The sequence below is a fragment of the Furipterus horrens genome, unplaced genomic scaffold (genome assembly GCF_987537825.1).
Source record: "Furipterus horrens unplaced genomic scaffold, mFurHor1.1.pri manual_scaffold_1, whole genome shotgun sequence".
Lineage (NCBI taxonomy): Eukaryota > Metazoa > Chordata > Mammalia > Chiroptera > Furipteridae > Furipterus > Furipterus horrens.
The window spans coordinates 186577021-186600870 of NW_028327171.1; the positions used below are offsets into that span (position 1 = coordinate 186577021).

General features: G+C 38.6%; 1 pseudogene; it reads left to right on the top strand.

Annotated features, from left to right (window-relative positions):
* The first annotated feature begins 22428 nt into the window (after positions 1-22428).
* LOC150022436 (uncharacterized) lies at positions 22429-23758 on the top strand (annotated as a pseudogene).
* The last annotated feature ends 92 nt before the right edge of the window (positions 23759-23850 follow it).

Here is a 23850-nt window from a genome sequence, read left to right on the forward strand (position 1 = left end):
GATAATAATTTGTTATAGATTCAAATGTTTTAACTACCAATGGCAAATAGCTTGTAAAACATACTTTCAACATCAGGCATTTTAAAATATTAGTAAATTTTCTCTCCTCATGTATATCTTTAAGACTATCAATAATAAAGACTTGTTGGGTTCCTTTAAGCTAGTAAGAGGTTTCGTAGTTTATTCCCCCATGGCCAAAGATTTAAAAAATAAAAAAAAAAACTTAAAATTAAGAGGCATTTTAGATTCTCATTTCGGCAGCAAATCCATATACTAAGAATATCTTGCCAAATAAATGAATTGCTTCTAGCGATGACCCATTTTTTAAAAAAAATCTAACTAAAATTTTCATAAGTGAAATTAAATTACTCTACTGTACTACTTACCTCAAAACCTACTTATGTGTTATCTACATTAAAACTGGTCTAAGAAATAGTGTGAAATGTTTCATTAATAATACTTTTTTTAAAAGCTAAAACAGAAAACCTAGGTATTATGCTTCGAAATCTGTGGTCTCCATGTATTCAGTTCAGTGCCTTTTACTGCTTTCACTAGTACAAGTTTCTTGAAGTAAAAGAAGCATTGCTTGAGTTCTCTAAGCATTAAAAAAAAGCAATTGTTACTCTTGTCATTAGAAAAATATCTTCATAGTTAAAATCTAGTATTTATTAAGCATATTTTATATGCCAGAAACTGGAAAAATAATTTATATGTATTACCTTACCTAACCCTCCAGACTACCCTCTAAGTTAAAGACTATTATTACCACCATTTTAGAGACGAGGAAACTAAGATTCACAGAAGTTAAGTAACTGGTAGATTGCCAGGCATTGCCCCAAATCTAATCTCCCCTTCTTTCCCAGTGACACTGCTTTAGCTGGGCGTATGACCATCCATCTAGAGGACACATCCGCCAGCCCCCCATGCAGTTCTGGTGCGGTCATGCTCTGAGTTTGCACCCGTGGTTCAAGTTATCAGATAAGCAGAAGCGATACATGCACTTTCCACGTCATGTGCTTTTCTATCTTCTCACAGGCTGGAACACAAATGTGGGACTGAGGCAGCTCAACCATACAGATGGTGACAGCACCCTAAGGGATGGCAGGTGACAAAACAAAATAAAAGTGCCCAATGAGCCTATCCATCCTGGACTATGTGTCTACCAGAAAATCAAAGAAAAAATATATATTGGTCTCTGCCCACCGTTCTGACAAAGAGCTCCTGAAACCCTTGTAATTTCCCGGTGATATGAATGTCTTTTGTTCCAATGAGGCAACTCTGAGAGGGCTTATGAATGGCTCATGGATGGCGGCTGGTCACCAAAACAACAAGCCATGATTAGAAGCTTAGAATTTTCAGCCCTCCTCCCAATGCCCCATTCTCAAAGAAAAAAAAAAAAAAAAAGACAAGGCTGAAATGGCGTGAATCATCTATCATGCCTACTTGATAAAGCCTTCATAAAAATTCTAATAGTATGGGGTCTGGCGAGTTTCCAGATGAATGAACACATCCACATACTGGGAGGGTGTGACTCACCCCAACTCCACAGGGACAGAAGCTCCTGCACTCAGGATCCTCCCAGACCTCGCCCTACATATCTCTTCTTCTGACTGCTCATCTATGTCCTTTATCCTATCCTTTAGTGCACTGGTAAAGGTACATACATACTTCCCTGAGTTCTGTGGGCAGCTCTATCATGGGAACCTCCACTAGCCAAGAAGGACAGAAGCTGTGGGTAACTCGGGAACCTCCTACATTCAACCGGCATCTAAAGTAGGAGGCAGTGCCTTTGTGAGACTGAGCCCTTAACTTGTGGGATCTGAGACTATCTGTGGGTAGACAGTGTCAGAGTTGAGTTAAATTACAGGACACCCACCTGGTGTCCCAGAGAATTGCTTGCTGTGGAAAAACCTCCGACATTTGGCGACCACAGGTGTCAGAAAGTAAAGGAAACTCACAGGAGGAGAGAACTGACTGAAGTTTTTCCAAAATACTACCTCAGGAAAAAATAAGAGAGAAATATTAGGCAAAATATGAGAAACAAACTTCTATTTTTAGGGCCACTGTGCTTTGGGGAAATGTCTATTATACCAGCTCAGCTCATGCCCAATCATTAAGTTGGTAACAGAACTGGGGTGCTGGTGCTATTTAAATATAAAATACGAGGCACTGGCTTAGTAATTGGGTGCTTGGTAACAAAAAAGAATGTTGCTAACTAAAGAATGTCATAAACCAGTGGCCTTTGCCTGTCACAGTAAAATAGTTGGCAAATCTGTCACCTGAGACACCTGGAAGGCAGCCAGACAACATGCTCTAAAGAAAGTAGATGGAAAGTGCAGGAATGGGATATTTCTATAATTTCAGGTGTTCAACCAGAATTAATTAACATTGATATAGGCTATTGTCACAAAGAAATCCAGGAACTAATTACGTTCTATAGCAAAAGTCAGAGGCTTCCTTACTTTATAATAAAAATATCAGTGGTGATACGCCTTAATTAATCTCTTTCTAAATTAATTTCATCCCTCCTTCAATGGGAATTAAACAGAAAGCACTAAATAAAACCTCACATTTTAGAAACTGAAAAGTGGAAGATTTTATGTCCTTAAAATTTGTTGGAGGAAACCATATATTTAAAGTTACATACCACAGTTATCCAGTAAAGCTTTTGTTTCACTTTAATATTCCATATCTAAAAATAAAACAATACATCATTTCAGACACCCTTTAGAAATGTTTAATTGTTTTAACTGTAGATTTTGCATATTTTGCTTTACTTGTTCTCTCTCATTATCTTTTCAATTCCAAATTTAGCTAAGAATTTGTTAGAACTTCATTTAAGGTCAATTGCATGTTTCTTTTAAAAATTGGGACGTCATTATAATCCTCAAATATACATCTAAGTAAAAGTCTTCTATGTTATGGTAGTTATTTTTGTATTCCTATTATGTGAAACTTTAGTTCCTAAAACTATCTCAGACAGTGCTGCTGAGTCAAAAACTCATAATACTTGGTTTCACCAACTCCCACCTATTGCAAAATAAAGACTAGAAGTTAAGAATAAAGTTAAATGGAAGAAAACAGCCTAAAACAACATCTTAATTTAAAAAAAAAAAAAACTAAGAAAAAGTAGAGAAATAAAGTTCTGTCCAATGTCATCTTCGCCTTGATAAACACCAAAAGTTACCCAAGAAATGCCTTCTGTCTACATTTTCATCCTTCTGGTGTGTTAGCACTCACATACTTTTTCCCTTAGGAAACCTTTATTTACGTTTTTCATATTATTTATCTTCATGCATGATAAGACGTTTACATTACAAATAAAGAAACCAGATCCATATTTCAGCTCTATCATTAAGTGACCTTATATCTCAGATTGTCAAGGACTGTCCCCATTTGTGCCTGTTGTCCCAATGTAATTACCACTCTCAAAGCGTCTCAGGCTGTAGGAGAAATTATAATAGGCACACTACCTGTTACTAACTGAATCTGAATTTTAGCAAGCCACAAAACTTCTTTGGAACTCAGTTTCTTCTTTTGGCAAATAAGAATAACATCTATAGTCCCGGCGGCTGTGGCTCAGTGGATTGAGCATCGGCCTGCGAGCCAAGTGTCGCTGGTTCGATTCCCAGTCAGGGCACATGACCAGTTTGCACGTCAGGTCCCCAGTTGGGGGCGTTAGTGAGAGGCAACCACACAGTGATGTTTCTCTCCCTCTCTTTCTCCTTTCCCCTCTCTCTGAAAATAAATAAACAAATTATTTAAAAAAGAATAATATCTATAATTCACAATTACAATGATCACAGGGGATGACGTATATGAAAGCACATGGAAAAGTTCTATATAAAGCTAAGTTACTGTTACAAAGAACACAAGGGAGATCCAAATGTATTTTAACAAAGAGAACCTGGCATTGTTACCCTTTAGCTTAGTTTGCATGACTTAATAGATATGATTGTAAACATGTAAAGTCATTTAACTTTGTAGACTCTTGTTTCCTTAAATGTAAAATGAAATGGATACACCAGATGATCCCTATGGACCTTTCCAACTAGAAATGCTATTATCATAATCACTTTTTTTGCCATTTTCTCTGATTATCATAAACATACCAGTTGCATGGTATCTATCAAACTGGCTACCTCTGAATTCATAAATTTCTTGAATTCAATTACAGTCATAAATCCGGCTTGCAAACTTAGTTGGGTGGGCAGCACAATGTTTTATTTATACTTTTAAATTACATGCCTGCTTTTTAAAATAAGGAGATTATACATACAAATTTCAATTTCTGACTTTTCCTGAAAACCTAGCATATCTAGCATCTTGCAGGAGTAAACTGGCAGAAGCTGGTAGCACCTGTCTTTTTAGAAAGTGTATGTGAAGTCCAACTTGTCATAATTCTCACCTGGTATGCTTTGCAAATAGATTTATCTTACCTGCCTACATAGTACAGTTATTTGAGTTTGCTCCCAAGATGTACAGAGAATATATATAGCCACTCAAAGCTACCACAATGACTGAACCTGTTACTTTCTATCCTTAAATGTATTTCCCCAATAGCCTACTCATTTATCTGTGAGATTTAGACTATGAAATGCTATGTTGGTTTCTTATTCCAAAGAACAACAATAACTCCCACCCTATAGTTTCTTTAAAATGAAACACAATAATGAACAGTTTTATTCCATTTAATTTTGTAATTGACTCTTTTCCAAACCCCTGATATGGTTTCAAGTCATTTAAAATTTTTTTAATTTTACTCACTCAAAAATGGGAGAACAAGTGAGGTAATGTCTATGTCTGGGAAGAATTGGAAAATAATTCTTAGTTGAGTCTAATGAATAATGCATTATATAGCAAAATATGAGAAACTCGTTAAGTTTACTAAACTAATTTTTAAAACTAACAAGTTGGATATTTCTACAGATGTTTCTATACAAAGCAAAAAGAAACAGAACTTAAAGCAGAATATCAAACAGATAGATACTTTACACCTATGTTCATAGCAGCATTATTCTCTATAATGAAAAGATGGAAGCAACCCAGGTGTCTATTAATGGATAAATAAACAAAATGTGGTACATACAGACAACAGATATTTTCGGCCTTAAAAAAGAAGGAAATTCTGGCACATGCTACGAGATGGATGAACCTTGAGGACATTCTGCTAAGTGAAATAACCAGTCACAGAAAGACAAACACTATATGATTCTTACATGATTCTACTTATATGAGATACATAGAGTAGTCAAATTCATAAAAACATAAAGTAGAATAGTGGTTGTTAGAAGATGGGGGAGGAAGAAATGGGGAGTTGTAGATAAATGAGTACAGACTTGTAGTTTTCAAGATAAAAAAGATTCTGAAGATTGGTTGCAAAAAATGTAAATGTACTTAACATTATTCAGCTGTACAAGTAAAAATGATTAATTAGGCTGGTAAATTTTATGTTATGTATATTCAACCTCAATTAAAAATTTAAATCTACACATGGATTTTTTAAGTATGTACCTGTTGGAGGGATGAGAAAAACAGAAATAACAAAGATAAAAAAAGATAATAAAATTATGTTTTAAAATCTTTTTTAAAAGACAAAAAGCAAGAAAACAGAAAGAAAGAAAGAAAGAGAAAAGAAAGATAGATTAAATGTAACATCACAAGAGTAGCAGACAGTTGTAAAATTCACTACAAAGGGAAAATACTTTCAGGATCACTCAGTAAACACCTCCAGAAATCTGCTCCTCCATAAAAGCAAATAGAACATTGACAAAAATTGTCAAAATCAACTTTTTCACAACTCTGAAAATTAACAAAGGCTACAAGCATCACAAAGATATTTTAATCATGAAAAATGACTTAAGTCTTAATATGAACAATGGGCTTTATAACATTTTCATTTTTCCTATTTCTAACCTTACTGCCACAGTAACGATGAAAATTAGCTCTCAAGTCATCACTAGAGAGGGCAGAATGGGTTACAAGTTTCCCCAAAAGGCCCTACCCCACAGAATTGTCACTATTTGACCTGGCAGTATCCTGGAAAGGCCCTATTCTCAGAGCCTGTGTTTCTTTGACCTACCTCAGAGCTCACTCAATCGGAAAAGCTCTATCCCCACAGCATGTGTTGAAAACAATCATCTGCAATTATTTGGTATTGATGCCTCAGGCAGCAGTACCAAATGGAGCAAAAAAGAGGCTAGCAAAAAAACTTAAAAGTAAGATCTAGAGAAGATGTCCAAGAAGATTTGAAAAGCTCTGACCTAGTCCTCAGGATGTAGATGGCCACATGCACCAAGAAATACCTTAGACAATCCTAATCTCTCACTCTGGCTCACACTGAGGCTCTGCGCAACAGGGAGTAAAGGCTAAGGCAAAGTTATTAACCACCTGGCTGATTGTGGAAGATGTACCCCAACATGTACATAGAGCCTCTTGACAAAAACTGAAAGATTTATTGTTTCAAGGCATTTAAGGAAATCTCTGTCAAATCATTAGCTGACTACTGAGGTAACCAAGCAGAGGCTTCACTAGCCTCAAGTGACAAAAAATATATAGGCTTCACAGAATTACTCAGAAAACTCAGTAAACTAACAAACAACAGCAACAACTAAAAGGAACACAACACCAAATCCTGGGGAGGGAGAGAAATCTGATTTAGAGTTACTGGGTAACATTATTTAAAATGTCTACTTTCCAATGAAGACTTAAAATACATACAAATAAACAAGAAAATATAGCCCATACACAGGAAATAAAGTAGTCAACCAAAAAATGTCCCTGTAGAGAGACTCTAATGTAATGTAGACATTCCAGACACATTGCCGGCATTTGTATTATACTTCCTGTATACTAGTACTACACGGTTCACAGAAAATGTCCTTCCATCCATTAAGACATACCAATTGTCACAATTTGAGCCCTTTATAGCTGAGGTTTTACTGATGAAGGAATACTGGCACTTCCTACATTTTAATCTTGAAGCCATTTACAATACAGTAGTTTGGAGTTAAATATACATCTTTACTCTGCCGTCACAAGATGGAAGGTTGGACTGATTTAATTTGGTTTGTAGTAAAAGAACACATGGTATAGTTAAACTCAGTGCCTGGGTCATGAATACATTTCAAGCAAATTATAAATCATGTTCAATGTCATCTTTTATGTGATGTTTGCAAACCTAAAATCATCCCAGGAAAATGCAAACCCACAAGTCTTCCCGTTAAAGTGTATTAGATTAATTAAACTAAATTGATATATTTGAAAAAAGAGTTTAGAAGTAATTTCCTTAAATCCATAAAACTACCTTGGGTTTGGATTTGGAGGCATTTACCTTGGGACAGAGATTTCCCACCCACTCCAGTTGGAGAACTTTGCTTTCATTTTCATCTTGATCACAAACATACAATATATCTTTATTGCTAATTACAACTGTCACGAAACCAATAGTGTACTAGTGACTTTATATACAGCATTTCATTAAATTCTTATAATAGTAAAAAAAATAATAATGTCCCTGACAAAGAGGACATACAGATGGCCAATAGACATATGAAAAGATTCTCAATGTCACTAATCATCAGAGAAATGCAAATTAAAACTACAATGAGATATCACCTCCACCTGTCAGAATGGCTATCATCAATAAATCTACAAACAAGTGTTGGCAAAGGATGTGCACTGTTGATGGGTACTGGAATATCAAGGGGAATACTTTGTACACTATCTTACGGTCTAACCACTATGCGATACACCTGAAACTAATACAAAGTAATATTGAATGTAAACTGTGATTTAAATTTTTTTTTTTAATTTTAGAAACATCCCTGATATGCCCAGTTTGGGGTATACTAGACCAAGATTTAAGAAATCTATTATAAATATATTCAAATAACTAAAGAACACCATGTCTAAAGAATTAAAGAAAAATATAAAGACAATGTTTTACCAAACAGAGAATATCAATACAGAGCTAATTATTGTCAAAAAGAACCAGAAAAAAATTCTGGAGTTGTGAAGTATATTAACTGAAAAGGAAAATTCACTGAAGAGATTCAATATTGAATTTAAATAGGCCAAAGAAAGAATCAGTGAACCTGAAGATATGCCAATTGAGATTATCCAGTTTTAGGAACAAAGTGATGATGATGATCATGATGAAAATTTAAGAGTCTCAGAGATCTGTGGGACACCAGCAACTGTACAGTACATATATACTGGGAGTCCCAGGAGAGAAAAGGGACAGAAAAAAATATTTAAAGAAATAATGGCCAGAAACTTCCCAAATTTGATGAAAATATTAATCTATACATTCAAGAAGCTGAACAAACTCAAAGTAGGATATACTGAAAAGAACACACACCACAACACACCATAGTCAAAATCTCAAAGTATATAGGAAAAAACTTGAATGTAGACAGAAAAAAAAAAAAAAAGAAGTCTCATCGCATACACGAAATTTTCAGTGAAATTAACAGTTTATTTCTCATCAGACACTATGAGGGCCAGAGGGCAGGAGAATAAGATAGTGAAAGCACTGAAATGAAAAAAAAAAAAAAAAAACATAGTCCACCAAGACTTCTATATCCATAAAATTACCCTCCAAAAATGAAGACAAAATTAAAACATTCTAATATAAGCAAAACTTGAGAGCAGCTATTCCTACAAGATATACTAAAGGGAGTACTTGAGGCTGAAATAAAAAACACCAAACATTAACTCAAATCCACACAAAGAAATAAAAAGAATCACTAAAGCTAACTACACAGTTAAATGTAAAAGACATATAAAGGTATTGTTGTTTATAATCATTTTCTGTTATCTGATTTAAAAGACAACTTCATACGGTAATAACTATAAAAGTGTAGTGATAGGCTTATACTGTATAAAATGATGAATGAAGTTATATCAGAGTAAAATTTTTATATACTTTTGAAATTAAGCTGATATTCATCTGAACTAGATTGTTTTACATTAAGAAGTTATTGTAATCCCCAGAGCAACCACGAAGAACTCAAAAAAATATATTTATCACAATATCATCAGGAATGATGAAATAAAGGCCTATAAAAATTTTCTTCTCCCAAAAAGGAACAACAAGAGAACTCAAATGATACACTAGAAAATAGATATTGAACACAAGACAAGACAGTAGTAAAGGAATTGGGAAGTTTAAAAACATTAAGATCTATAGGAAACCAATAGCAAGAAGGCAAACATATATCTACATGATTATCAGTAATTAAATTAAATATAAATAAACTCTCCATTAAAAAAACACAGATTGTCAGAATACTTACACGTATTTTAAATGATACAACTACATGCTATATAAAAGAGACACTTTAGATTCAGAGATGAAAAAGGATGAAAGTAAAAGGATATAAATATTTACCATACAAATATAACCAAAAAAGAATTGGAGTGGGAATACTAATATCAGACAAAATAGACTTTGGGTGGGAGGGAATTGTTACTAGAGAGAAAGAAAAATATTTTGTAGCAAAACAGGGTAAATTCAATAGAAATACATAATGATTATAAACATATGTGTACATAACAATAAGGCTGCAAAATACATTAGTAAAAACTAACAGCTAAAAGGAGAAATAGACAATTTAACAACAATAGTTGGAGATGTCATTCATGTCACTACTCCACTTTCCATAATGGATAAAACAATTAGAAGATCAACAAGGATAGGTAATGACACCGAATGCACAAAAATGAAAACATATATATATATATATATATATATATATATATATATATATGTAATTAAACTTCATGACAATTACAAACTTTAGTAGCTTCAAGTGATACTATCAAGAAAGTGAAAAGACAATCCACAGAATAGAAAAGATTTTTGAATTCATATATCTCATAAGTGTCTAGTATACAGAATTAAAAAAATTTGTACAATATAAAAATAATTAGATAAATAACTATTTTATTTTTTTAATCCTCACCCAAGGTCATTCTTCTTTTTATTGCTTTTTAGAGAGAGAAGAAAGGGGGTACAGAAGCCAACGGGTGCCTTCTCACACATGCCCCAACTCTGGGGGACCGAACCCACAACCTGAGTATGTGCCCTGACTGGGAATCAAACCCATGACCATTCCATCTGCTCCAACCAACTGAGCCACACCAGCCAGAGCAAATAACTCTATTTTAAAATTAGCAAGGAATTTGAGTAGACATTTCTTGAAAGAATATATACAAATAGCCAATAAGCACAGAAAAAGATGCTCAACATTATTAGTCCTTAGGGAAAAGCAAAATAAAACCACAATGAAATACCACTTCACATCCACTGGGATGGCTAAAATCATCAAAAAGGAAAACCAATAACAAGTGTTGGCGAGGATATAAAGAAACTGGAACCTTTAGCTGATTGAATGTAAAATGGTCACACTCACTTTGGAAAACTGTTTGGCAGAACCCCAAAATGATAAATGTACAGTTAGCATATGACCCAGCAATTCTACTCCAAGGTGTATACCCAAGAGAAATTAAAACATATATCCACACAAAAACTTTTACATAAATGCTCACAGCAGAATTATTCATAACAGCCAAAAACTGAGAACACCTCAAATGTTCATCAACAGATGAACAGGTAAACAAAATGTGGTATATCCATGCAATATAATTTTACTTGGCTAGAAAAAAGAATGGAGTACAGTATTCCCTCACTTATCGCAGGCATTACATTCTAGACCCCGCCCACGAAGTAGGAACCTTACATTTATTCTACACTCTTAAACCTACATAACTTTAACATGCGTAAACAGTACCACAAAATCCCGTGATATAGTGAAAACTCCACAATAAACAATTAAATATAATTTTTTAAAAATCCCGTGATACAGTGAGGCCACGATAAGTGAACAGCAATATAGAGACGGACTACTGTACTGATACATGCTACAACGTGTGTCAACTTTGAAAACATAAGTGAAAGATACTAAGTCACAAAAGACTCCATATTACATAATTCTACTAATATGAAATGTCTAGAATAGGAAAGTCTATGGAGAAAGAAAGCAGAGTAGTGGTCATGGTCTGGGGGAGTGACTACTAATGAATACTGATTTCTGTTGAGGGTGATGAAAAACGTTCTGGAATAACATAGTGGTGATGGTTGCACAACTTTGTAAATATATTGAATCCCAATGAATTATATACTTTAAAATGGTGAATTTCATGGTATTAAAATCTGAATAAAGCTGTTATTTTTTAAATCAGTAAGGGAAAAAAAATACCTGCAGAATGACTTCCCAAAAGATAAAATAAGTTATATTTTGTCTTAGAATCACTTCAGGTCAACAAACATTCCCTGACACCGACTGTGCTAGATGCTGGGGATGCAAAGACAAATAATCAATAGTCCTGACTCATGAGAAATTCTGTTTTTAACAAGAAATATAATCAATAATAAGCCTTTGGAAAGAATTGTGATTCCTTCCCCTAGTTTCTATTCTCAAAATATATAAAATGTTAATTTTAACATAACAAACCAAAATAAAAAACCCAATTCCAACAAACTTTAAATGTTAGCAGCATTCCAAATCAACAATTGGATGCTAAATATAAATTGACTTAAATTCTATCTCCAGTCACACTTCACTCCCAGCACAAGGTCCAAGTTGTGGTCTAGCCTCTCAGCCCTGGCTACCCCTGTTACAGTGTGTATTCCTAGTTTGGGGGTGCCAAGTAATTTCCATGTCTCCATTTCCTACCATCATCCCAACCCTATGCTTACTTCCCTTTCAGATTTTACAGGACCTAAATTTTATTGCTTTAGGCAGCTAAACTCCTTCAAACCCTGAGGTTCTTCAGCTATACGATGAGGTTTGTCCAGAAAGCACCCAGCCATGTAATATGAAAAAGAGACATTAATCGAAGAAGATACAAGATACAAGAAACATTGTACCTTGGACAATGATGCCTCAGTTCCCTTCAAAGTAGGCACCTTGGGAACTCACACAGTTCTCTCAATTGCCATCAGCTGCCCCATCATATTTTCCTGAACCTCTTCAACAGTCTGAAATCTCTTCCCTTTCAATGGTAATTTTAGTTTTGGGAAAAGCCCTAAGTCACAGGGTGCCAAATCTGGGCTGTAGGGGGACTGAGTCACCTGGGTGATTTGATGTTTCACAAAAAATCTCTGCCAGAACTGTGATGCATGAGGGAATGCGTTATCACGATGAAGCTGCCTATCACCAGTTGCCCATAGCTTCAGCCTTCTGAATCATCCAAATAATTTCCACAGAGGAATGTTCAAGCTTAACGCAAAATTTGATGCTGATTCATTTTTTCTACTCATTCAGTCATTTTGAATGAGACAGCCACACAGTACACATGCTCACTCAATGGTGTCTACTGCCCCCAATGATTAGTACAGTGAAGTCGTCATTGTTCATACATGCCACTCTCCTTGGCTGCCAGGTCACATCAATGGCGTGCAAACCAATCTCATTATATTAACAGTGGCTGGACTTTTTCCAGATAGACCTTATATATTTTTTAAGTCAAGTCATCAAATTAACTGCAGCTCCCTTTGCTTATGACTTTTTATTTCTTTTACTTAGTAAAAATCAAAAATGGTCCCTACCAGGACCAACATACTTCTACTCATGTTAGTTGCCCTACACTAAGAAAGCCAGGTAGTCACGCTACCTCATATGTTTTCTTGCTCCACAACAGGGGTTGCAAAATAGATACAGGCAACATATGAATTTTGTTTGGCCTGAACTGTTCTAACACATTAATTACCAACATATGAAATCAAGAGATGTTTTACACACAAACTTACATATTTAGCTTCATTTGAACAATCTAAAGATTTGGCCATGCTGGACCCCAGTTCCCATGTGGCAACAACTGGGTGAGCTGAGTGGTGACACACCTTTGCCCTCTGATAAAGAATGCCTTCCAATGATCCTCACCACTTCACAAGGTTTCCACACAGCACATCCAGCTGCTTTCATGTATGACCTGCTGCCTCAGGAGGGTTTGGATTGGAGCTGAGTCCAAGTCTTGAGAGTTAGAACTTGTTTCCAATAATAAAGGAGGACCTCCTTCCTTAGCTTTAGTCTTAGGATGCATGGCCATGTCCTCTACCTTTGCCACGCTCTCCTAGCTGCTCCCTCCAACAACCACTTCACCTTCTTATAATTACCATCTCGTCTAACATCTAAGCATCACCCACTTACTCAATTATTCTAGGGCACTCTTGCAGAGGCACTTCCGGCCCTGCAACCTCCTCCAAGAAATGGCATAATTCCAGGCCACGAGACAGAAAGCACTGAGGATCTCATCCATAGACCTATGAAATCTACATTTCCAGATTACTTTGAAGATAAATGATGCTCCTAAATTCCTGAATTCTGATTAAAACTGTTTCTCAAACTACTGTGCATATGACACATCTGGGGGTCTTGTTAAAATGAGAATTCCGATTCAGTAAGTCTGGCATGGGGCCTGACAGTCTGCATTTCTAACAAGCTCCCAGGTGGTGCAGATGCCGCTGGTAATGTGCACTACACTTTGAATAGCAAGAAGTTGGAAACCTTACAAAAGAAGAGTGAGGTTTCTGAGATGAGAATTATCTAAATGAATGAGACCTCCAAGACTTGACTTTCTGCCATTTTAAAACTATGAAAATGTTAATCGTTTAGCATCTGTGCCAACTTAATATCTGACATATAAATAATAGCTTTTTATAATGATCTATAAGAAACAGATGCTTCCTTCAGCCATTAGGCGTTGATTATTGTATATTCGCTCTGGGTATTATACAGAGGGATTGGCCAAGTTTCCATATATTCAGAGTACTTAGTTGGCAAAAAGACTAACAGGAAACAAGATAAGTAGTGTACCCCCTAAAGCAGCAGACCTTAACGGCTACAAAATAGTGATTCCCAAGCACGGTGCCATACCAGCATGAAGGGTGTAAGTGTGGGAAAATGTCGAATCAAACACACTTCCCTCTACCCGTCCCCAAATTATGGTACTCTATCCCCACTTTACTGTCAATCACTAACAAAGGGAGTCGCATTTACTTTTAGGAATGTCATAAACTTCAGAATGATAAGATGGGGAAAAGATTATGAGAACTACTGTCTCTTAATTGTATATAGGAACGACAATGGAGCTATGGAGCCTGGATGAGTAAGTAGAATTGGTGGGCATTCCAGTGAGAAGTGCTTCCTTTGGTTCAAGTACTGAGGCAGAGCTGAATCCAGGAGAAGACCTGCCTGGTTAAAGTAAACCAGAGTCCCCCACTCACCACAACCCCATTCTCAGTGCAGGAAGCATAGAACCGATCTCCTACGAACCTGATGATCACCTGTTGAGAACATTAAAGAGATATTTCTTCACAAGAAGGCCACACTAGTTTGACTCTCAGGTCCTTGCCAATTTTTCCTCAAATGCAGAACAGAATTTGAATTTTTCTGTAACTCATAATTCTAACTTGAATCACTTGCCTTGCCTGCTCTGTTCCATGGGAAATGAGTGAAGAAAATGTGGATGTGTTAAAAGTCTCTATAAACTGGAGAAAACAACCTAAAATTTCTACTGCTGCTCAGCACCCCAGGTTCTTTGAGACTGTTCTCATAGGAATTATGTCCAATTCTGTCATCAATCATCTTTGTGATTCCTCTCTGAACCCTGCCCAAATTCTCTTCATCCCTCTCATATAGGCAAGTGATGAATTACACTTCAGGTCTTCTCTGACCACCCCACCTAAAGGAAGTTTTCAGTTACACTCCATTCTCTATCAATGTCCCCGTCTACAGAGGACTTAACACATTCCAACTGTGGTTTTTCAACCATGAAATATTTCAAAAATACATCCATAAGTTTATATAGTTCAGGGGTTAATGTAATAGAAGCCAAAAGACCATCACCCAGATTTAACAAATATAAACATTTTTGCCACATTTCCTTAGCAATTATACATTTCTTTATCATGTCCTTGTTGCCTGCTTCCTACTAGTTTCTCTGTTTAATTCAGGCAGGGCCATGTCTAGTTATTAACTTCTTTTATACCTATCACTTAACATAAAGCCTGGTACATATAAGGCTTTCCATGTTTTTTCAAAAAATAATGCATGAGTGGCTTCTGTCCTAGGAGTTAATAATGGACATCACTATAGAAAAGTTATTAAACTAAAGACAATAACTCCATCTTTATTTAAGTTTAAAAAATAAAAGAAAATTGATCTTTATTGAAGAATGAGGGTTTAAATTTAAATATGTGTTATCTCCAAATACAATAAATTGCAGTGGGTTAGCTGAGCAGGAAACAGAGTTTGCCTCCCCTAGAAGCCTCCCTGGATAGCACCTATAGCTGCCTACAGACATGGAGATAAAAGAAGTGAGCACTCGAAGTCTCTTCTCAACTCAATGGCTTAAAGAAGAACAAAAGAACAGAAAGAGGAAAGGAGGGGTAAAGACAGGGAGGGAGGCCTATGCAAAGAGAATCCAAGAGCACTAGAGATCATTTATGTTTTCTAGGTTAGGTCAGAGGCAATACAGATCATGTCCTGAAAACCTTTGAGTATCAAGTCCATTTGTCTGACATAAAGTCAAGCCTAAGGAAAACGTATAAGAAAGGTCATGTCCAAGTGTCAGAATTTTCCACCTCTTTCTACCTGTACCCCCTGCCAGTCAGCCAGCATCTTAAGCAAAATCCTAAAAACCTAGGTTCCTCCTACCATGGTTCTCTATATGTTCTCAAATACCAAGTATACACTGGCCCCCTCTCCCCATCAAATTTTTTGGTCTAAGTTCTATTTCTTTGTGCTCTTATCCTGCCAATGGGTCGCAGAAGTAATATACTTATATAAAAGATTGTCCATTACTGAAAATATTACCACCTTAACCCATTATGGTGAATGTAGACCTCCAACTCTCAACAAAAGAATATTCTTACTGCTAAGATTGTGGCAGAATGTTTTTGTGGTTTTTTGCATTTTTTAAAAAATTTATTGTTGTTATGGCAGAATGTTTTGCTAACAGGTTTTCCTTCCCTCCTTGTCCTTGACATGCTTCACTTTGGGTGGAGTATATTACTGAGGTATGCCACTTGATATGAGAAACTGTTCTAATCATTGATGTGAAGAAACATTTTTCTTAGTCCACAGATAAAATATTATATGAGCGCAATTCCCTAAACAGCCAGTATACGTCTGCATGGAGAAGTGTTATACTCCCTGCCCATCACTTTGTACACTCATATGCTCAGGGACCACAATTTGACTGTATCTAGTTCACTCTTTAGTTAGTATTTCCTCAAGATCAGAAGGCACTATTTTCTTGGTGAATGGAGCAGCATGTGGATTGGCTTCTAGGTACAAGTCTTTCCTTCACAAAGCCATCACCCTCTTATCTGAACATGAAACTAGTCCTCTGTCAGTCCTGCCCCTGAGCAACTTCTCCAGTTTCATAGTAATGGTTAACAAAAAGAAAAATCTCTTTCCTTATAGCGCGTGCTTTCAGTGATAAATGAACAAAGTAACACTAAGCACTCCTCACTGACCAAATGCCAAGAGCCCTTCATTCTCTACATGACATTGGTGGTTTCATCTAACCATAAAGTGAAATATCTGCTGGCATGTACTTGATAGTAATCGCTCTTTCACACTCTTACTTCACTGATATTATGCAACAGCCAACCTTGTCATTTGACAAAGGAATTCTGTCAATAACTTCTAGTTTCTCTCTAAAGATATTGTCTGTCTTTAGCTTTCCAGATGATTTTCCAAGTGTCTCTTCAATATGACTTTTTCTTATTTTTGCTACAAGGATCCTTTAATGAGACTACTATGGCTTTAGTCTCTCACCTACCTTTAGCAATACAATACATTAATTTTGTAATGGAAAGCTTTATTGTGTGCTTGTCCTGGAAAACTTCAAGAGCGTAACAGAGAAGCCACTGTGCTTTGTTTGAAAATGACACCAAAATATCCATGGCTTCATGCCACTATTAGACAAAGTTTTATAACAGGCAATGACTGGGGCTGAGGAGCAAATGGATGGTAAGCCCTATAGTAAACAGTTTTGAGATAGTCATCATCATTCTTCTATTTGTACTTTTCATTTTCAGCTACTGTTTTCAAATCATCACTTCCACGGATTCCCTTGATTTTATACATAGAGATTCACATTTATATTTGCAGTAAATTCAGTTCTCCAAGTATGTTTATGACATACTGAACTGTACCACTTACAACACTATTTTCATCACTATGTTCATTCTTCAGTGAACTGCTTTTAAGTCACTAATCTATCAATTTTTGTAAAATGGGGATACAGTTTAAGACCACCAGCAACAAAACATGGTATTTTAACAAATAAACAATAAGCAAATGACATAAAAAGTATATTAATCAAGTGCACCACATGTAATGTAAGCTACACTGATCAGTGCGGTTTTCATAGTGCAAACAAAATGTTTAATATTATGAGTTTAAAGAACATAATGGGATTTCCACTAAAATCATAACTGTTCTCATATCCCATAGTCCTACATTCTCTGTCACTCCTATAACACCTTTCTGATGTCATTTCCAACTCCCCCTGGTCATCCCACCTCATCACACTGGTCTTCTTGCTAATCTTTGAATACATCCAAACACATTCTCACCTTTGGGCCTTGGCAGTGGCTGTTCCCTCTGCCTGGAACACTTCCCCTCAGGCATCTGCGTGAGTAACCTCTCTCACCTCCTGTGCAGTCTTTGTTAAGGTCTCTTTCACCATGAAGGCTACTCAACCATATTTATCTTGTTCTACTTTCTCTTTCTTTCAAAACACTTACCTCCTTCTAGCATGCTATATAATTAACTTATTTATTTGATTCATCATCTGTCTCCCACTCCCACCTCTCCATTCCCAATAGAAGAAAACTTCACAAGGGCAGGGATCTTTGTTTTATTCATTGATATATCCCCAGCACCTAGATCAGAGACTGACTCATGAAAGTTGCTCAATAAATAGTAATGGAATGAATGAATGAATGAATGAATGAATTTTTTTATTGCTTTTTCTTTCTAACCACCAAATTGTCTGTGGGAATTAAACAGAAAATGGAGAGCTATCAAAGGCTTTTAAGTAAGAGGATTATAGCAACAAATCGGTACCACGACTACACAGCTGAGAAAATGAATTAAAGTTTGGAAAGGCCAGATGCAGAGACTTTAGTTAAAAAGTCAACCTATGAAAGAGATGATGAAAGCCACAATTTTCCAAATGACTTGGCCCTCTTAACTAGTTAATTTCAGCATAATATACCTATCTAAAGATATATGATCAATGTTTGTGTAAACATATACATATACACATATGTGCATGCACACACAGAAACACACCTCATGAACAAATCTAGAAACTAAGGACATTCTTCTATTATATGGGTACTCTTCATATAAAAGCTAATGACTTGGATCATAGTAAAGACAACCATACTTCATGGATTTCCTGGGAAAGCCCTATTTATAGCTCTTGATCTGGTATTCCTTCCAGTTAATGTTCCCTTTTACTCTCAAAAAATGTCCTTGTCTAGACAAAAAAACAAAAAACAAAACAAAACAAAAAAAACACAATTATATAGTCATCCTGCATATTGGGTTGGCCAAAAAGTCTGCTTAGTTTTTTTCCATAAAATATGACAAATTTTGCATTTTCACCAATAAGTTTATTGATTTGGATATTTTGAGTATGCCGACTATCTCCCTCTATTGGCTTCTAGTGGGTAGAGGCCAGGGGTACTATTAAACATCTTCCAATGCATAAGACAGCCCCACAGCAAAGAATTATTTGGCCAACATGTCAATAGTACCAAGATACTTCACAAACCAATTTTGACACATTTGATCAGTCACAGCACCTTCTTTTGTGTGTGTTTCAATCGCACTTTTACCTTTCTTGAAATAATAAAGCATTATATGCCAAAATGTTGCATATATTCTTCCATCTTCAATATTAAAATGGCTACACAAAAATTCAGTTTTGTTAAGTTTTTTCTAATGCATGCTGATATGACAGCTGTCACAATACAATCTAACAAAATTGTTTTTGAATGAAGTTAAAGACAACTAAGCACTACTAGAGCCATGGGCCAGCCCAATATAAAGAAAAAACATAAATTTCTTCTTATTCAGGCATGCTGACAAAGCTCTGAGGATTTTAACGGAGTGGGTATGGAAAAGGTGACAGCCATAATTAATTGTTACACCTCCTGGCCACCACTGCAATTGAACTATTAGAAAGAGGTGATTCTTTAGCAAAGGAGCACAGCAATTGTTGCAGAAATTGGTGTCATAAGCTTGGTACCTCTAGCTTTGGAACTCGAACCTCCGCCAGGTCACCTGCACAATCTCGACCCCCTATGAGAATTTTCACCTGCTGAGCAGACTCAACAAGTTCTCCTCTGCAAGCCCCTCTACATGAAAAGCTGAGACTCAAACCCAAGACTGGAATCAGAAAAAAAAGACAGTAAACAAAGGCTCTTCTATTATCCTTGTGGCCTAGAGCTTAGAAACTAGGAGAATGTGGAGTCAAGTCTTTACAATACTTATGTTCTGAACTCTCAGTAAGTATCCAAGAACTGAACCCAACACTAGATCCTGAAATTTGCATTCATATCTGCTAGAGCCATGCATCCATCAGGTCTACAAACAGGTTTTGCTGAAGCTGCTCTCATGAGTCACACAAGCTGTCCCTATTTGTGTCAGGCCCCAGGTAAATGGGCAAGTGTTCATTCTTACCATTCTTGGAGACAATAATAACACAGAGCCGTGCTAGACAGTTAACAACTTAAGGATATAACTTTATTTCCTAATCTATAAATAGATGACAAGCAATCAATTAACTTATTATTCTATCTTCCTTGTTGTTTTTTTCCACATATGCATATTATTTTATCTTTCTTATCTTTGCATTTGGCAATAAAAGACTTGACATAAAGCAAGACTCAAAAAATGAGGTCAGGAAAGGGTAGAAAAGTAAATAGTTAAGGTTCTTTAGCACATCAAATGACTATACCCTTGTAATCTCTCATTTATATCCCCATACAAAAGGCATCCTAAATGTAAACAAGCAGCCTCTGCCTCTGTTAGGTCAACCAAAATTCAAATACAGTCCTCTCTCTTTCATGCCAGGCCTGTCTTTCTACATTGGAGCTGGAAATTTCCCTATCCAGCACACCATGCAAAACTGGTTCCATTTTTACCGAAGAAAGCAGGCAGTAACACATTAGAATGTGGATCCAGGCCAAGTCCACAGCAAGCCCCAAGCCTGCAACCTCAGGTTTCTCTTAAAGAAACACTTCACAAGAGAGACAGCAACCTGGTAAGAGGGTACACAGGCACCAGGCACAGACTTAACAAGTCTTTTGAATGTTAGATCCTTTCATTGTATGCCAGAGCACACACTGAAACTGGACAGAGCCCCAAAGCCACCTCTCCTGCAAAATACAATCATCCAGAAAAAAGGCTATAGCATCTGTCTTCAACTACAGGTAACAATTTTAGTTTCTTTGCCTTTTGCTGAGATCAGTGGTGCAAAAGTCTTTAAGAGTAAGAAAATATGTTTTTCTCCCGATCATATTGCCCAAGTTAAACAGAGCCAATGCTTACTTTCACTCCATACTTCCTGTTCAGAGGGGTCAAACATTGCTCTTGTTCTTCATTACATTTTGTCCTGTGGCTGGTGAATATTAGTTTACTGAAGTCTTTTCCCTCACATCAGAGGGGAAAGACCAATTTTATAATCTAGTTGCAATTTGCAGCACATAAACAATCTACCATGGTGGAAGGAGCAGAAAAGCTCCAGCTGGCTTATCTCAGATGTTCTGAATGACTGATATCTTCACTGACTCCACAGTCATTCATAAAGATTCATTGCCAAAAGCTTCTCAATGCTGTGCTGGAGGCAATGGTTGGGGGGAAGGGGGATGCTGGGAGTTAGGGAACCACCTGTCGTGGAGATGGTGGAAGAAACTCCTTTTGAATTAACACAGTTGCGCTAAAGTCCTTTCAGCTGGGAGACACTATGCATCTAAAGAGCCATTTGTTGAAATGAACAACAGCTAAGAAAGTCATGACTGTTTTCCCCCCATGAGTGGTATGATAATATTAAATTCAAAGACATTTTTGTTAATATAACTGTTTAAACTGATTCACATAACCACAAATGAGGCCAAAATGTGCCAAAGAAATTATCAAAACAAATAGGTTAATTGCGACTTTTTAAATGTACGAAGAAATTTAACTAGTTGGGCTGCTGGATGGTAAGGTTATAATGCCTCCTTTGACAGATCAAAATTATGTCTTCCCCACCCTCTACCCCACCCTACTCCACCTCCCAACAGTGTAGTGGATAATTTCTGAGGAACACAATGACCCTTTATTCTGGGCTTCTCTTGTCTGCTAGGGATACCATCTGTCTTCCACACTATATAAACAATCCCTGCAGGAATCTTCTGATGTCCAAACAGATTAGCAGCCTCCAGATTTTCACACCATTAATAATATCCCCATCCAAATTAGGCCTCTTGCTTCAATAACTCCAAAGGTAAGCCTAATAACTGATCCTCCTTTGTTTATAGGTAATGTGTCTGTTTAAAGACAACCTCTCAGAACACACAGCCACCCAGGCAGTGGGGGAGGTGGAGCTCTCTCTAGGCAAAGAAGAAATGAGCTCTTGAGGGAATAGGAGAAATAGTAAAAAGAAAACCATACTTGTAAGACAAGCGAATACGTTAAATTTCACCAGGTCTACTGGAGGACTCTACTAATTACGTTAAAATCTTTCTCTAAATGACCAAGTATAGAAAGCTACTCGAGAAAAGACAAGTTTCACACTTTGACAATGAGCATTCCAAGTTTGCTTGACTCCAGAACAGTGAAAACAGAAACATACTCGAAAGGCTAAAGACTCCCTGGAGGTTTGCCTACCGTCCACCTCTATCTAAGACGATCATCGATGCCTGCCTTCTCCAAGTTTAAGATCTATTGATCGTTTGTAATTCTGTGAGCTCTCTGCATTGCCTCCAAAGACTTCCAACTCTAAAGGAAATAAACGTGCCTGCAAAGATGTCCCTAAAGCTAATAATAAGTATCAAGGAAAAGCACTTGAGCACCGCTAACAGAGAATAAGACACGGCACGGAAGAGCCAGCCCTCTGCAGTTGCACGTCCTAGTAGACGTCTACGTCTAAATCTGCAGCCCCAGTTTCCTCCAGGCCCCAAGCCCCAGCGGAGGATGTTCCCAACACATTTCAAGTCAGAAAGGAAATGAAGCCTCCGCTTCCTCAAGTGATGCTCAAATGACCCAAAAGTCTCAGCTCCCCGTTATAACCAAACCATGAGACACGTCCTCACCCACGTTTTAGGGCAGCGGAAGTCAAAATGTCAAATGAATGACCGCGTTGGAGAGCAAGGGAGGAAAACAAAGCCACCTCCCGATGTCCGGTACCTGCGGGGCGAGGGCCAGGCGCTGGCCACGCACTCACCCGGGGGCTCCGCAGACAGGGATGGGGCCGCGGGGCGGGAAGGCTTCCCCGCAGTCGACCGGACCCGCAGCCCCGGTGCCCTCCGGCCCGTCCGCTCGCGCCGCGGGGAAAGCTGGCGGCCGGGAACGCCGCTGCGCGTCGCCTGCAGCTCCCGGCTGCGGCGGCCGGTGCCAAAGGGCCAAGGGACAGTGCGCTGCCGTCCCGACCCCGCGACCGGAGGCAGCGACAAGAGACACACGGCGCAGCAGCCGAGCGCGACCGGCGCGCCCCTCAGCGGCTCTTCCCGCCGCCCTCCGCAGCGGACTGGGTCTGCGCTTGCCTTTGTGCTGGCATCTTCCTTCGCTCCCCACGACACTCGGCGCTACTCAGGCAGCTCCGCGCCGCCGCCCACCCCTGGGTTACGCCGCGCCCCCCGCGCGACCCGCCGATTGTGTCGACTCAGCAGCGGCGGCGGCGGCGGCGGCGGCGGCGGGGACGCGCGAAGCCATGTCTCCCGCCAGCGCTCGGGAGAGCGCCGGGGGTCCGGGCGCCTCGAGGTTCTCAGCGGAGATCGGCGGCCCTGGCGCAGCGCGTACCCGAGCGGCTCCGCAGCGCCCGGCTCGCCGCCGCTGGCTCTCCAGGCGTCTCCCGAGAGCAGCGCGCCGCCAGCCTTCGTCTCACTCTCTCGCCGCTCCCTGCCGGTTCTCCCGGCCTCCCTCCCGCTGCCACCATCCTCCGGCCCGGCGGGCCCGACAACCGCCCCAACCCCTGCCTCCCCACCCTCGGAGGGCGAAGGGTCCGACCGGCTCACCTCCGGCGGCGCTGGCGCCTCTCCCGCTGGACGCCTCGGCAGCATCTGCCCTCACCTCCCAGCTGGGCGCTTGGCTGGGGGCCTCTTGCACGTCGGGGACTAGAGAAGGGTGGCTGGGAGAGGACCGGAGACACAGCCAGACCTTGGCCAGCTGGACCTTCCTGAGGAAGGTGAGGGAGAGTGGGGCGGGTGCAGCTGGGCGTAGGACGAATCCCGAGGCTGCAGAGGATCCGGAGCTGCTCTCCTGCGACGCCGAAGGACGGACGGATTCTGAAAGGCGCCGCGGAGGAGGGAGGCGACCCTCCGAGGTCAGGCACCCAGCACTCTTCCTAAATCGATCGAAGAGCTGAATGGAGGGGAGTCAAGCCTCGATTTCCCCAACTGCAAGGGCAAGACGGTAATACTCATGTCACCTACACGGGGTGTGGTCACAATTAAAAATGGATTATTGAAAGAGCTCTTAACTACTTTGCCTAAAGAGGGCACTAAAATTTAAAATTTTACTATATTAATACTTTCAAGTGTTTATCTGCTTCTTC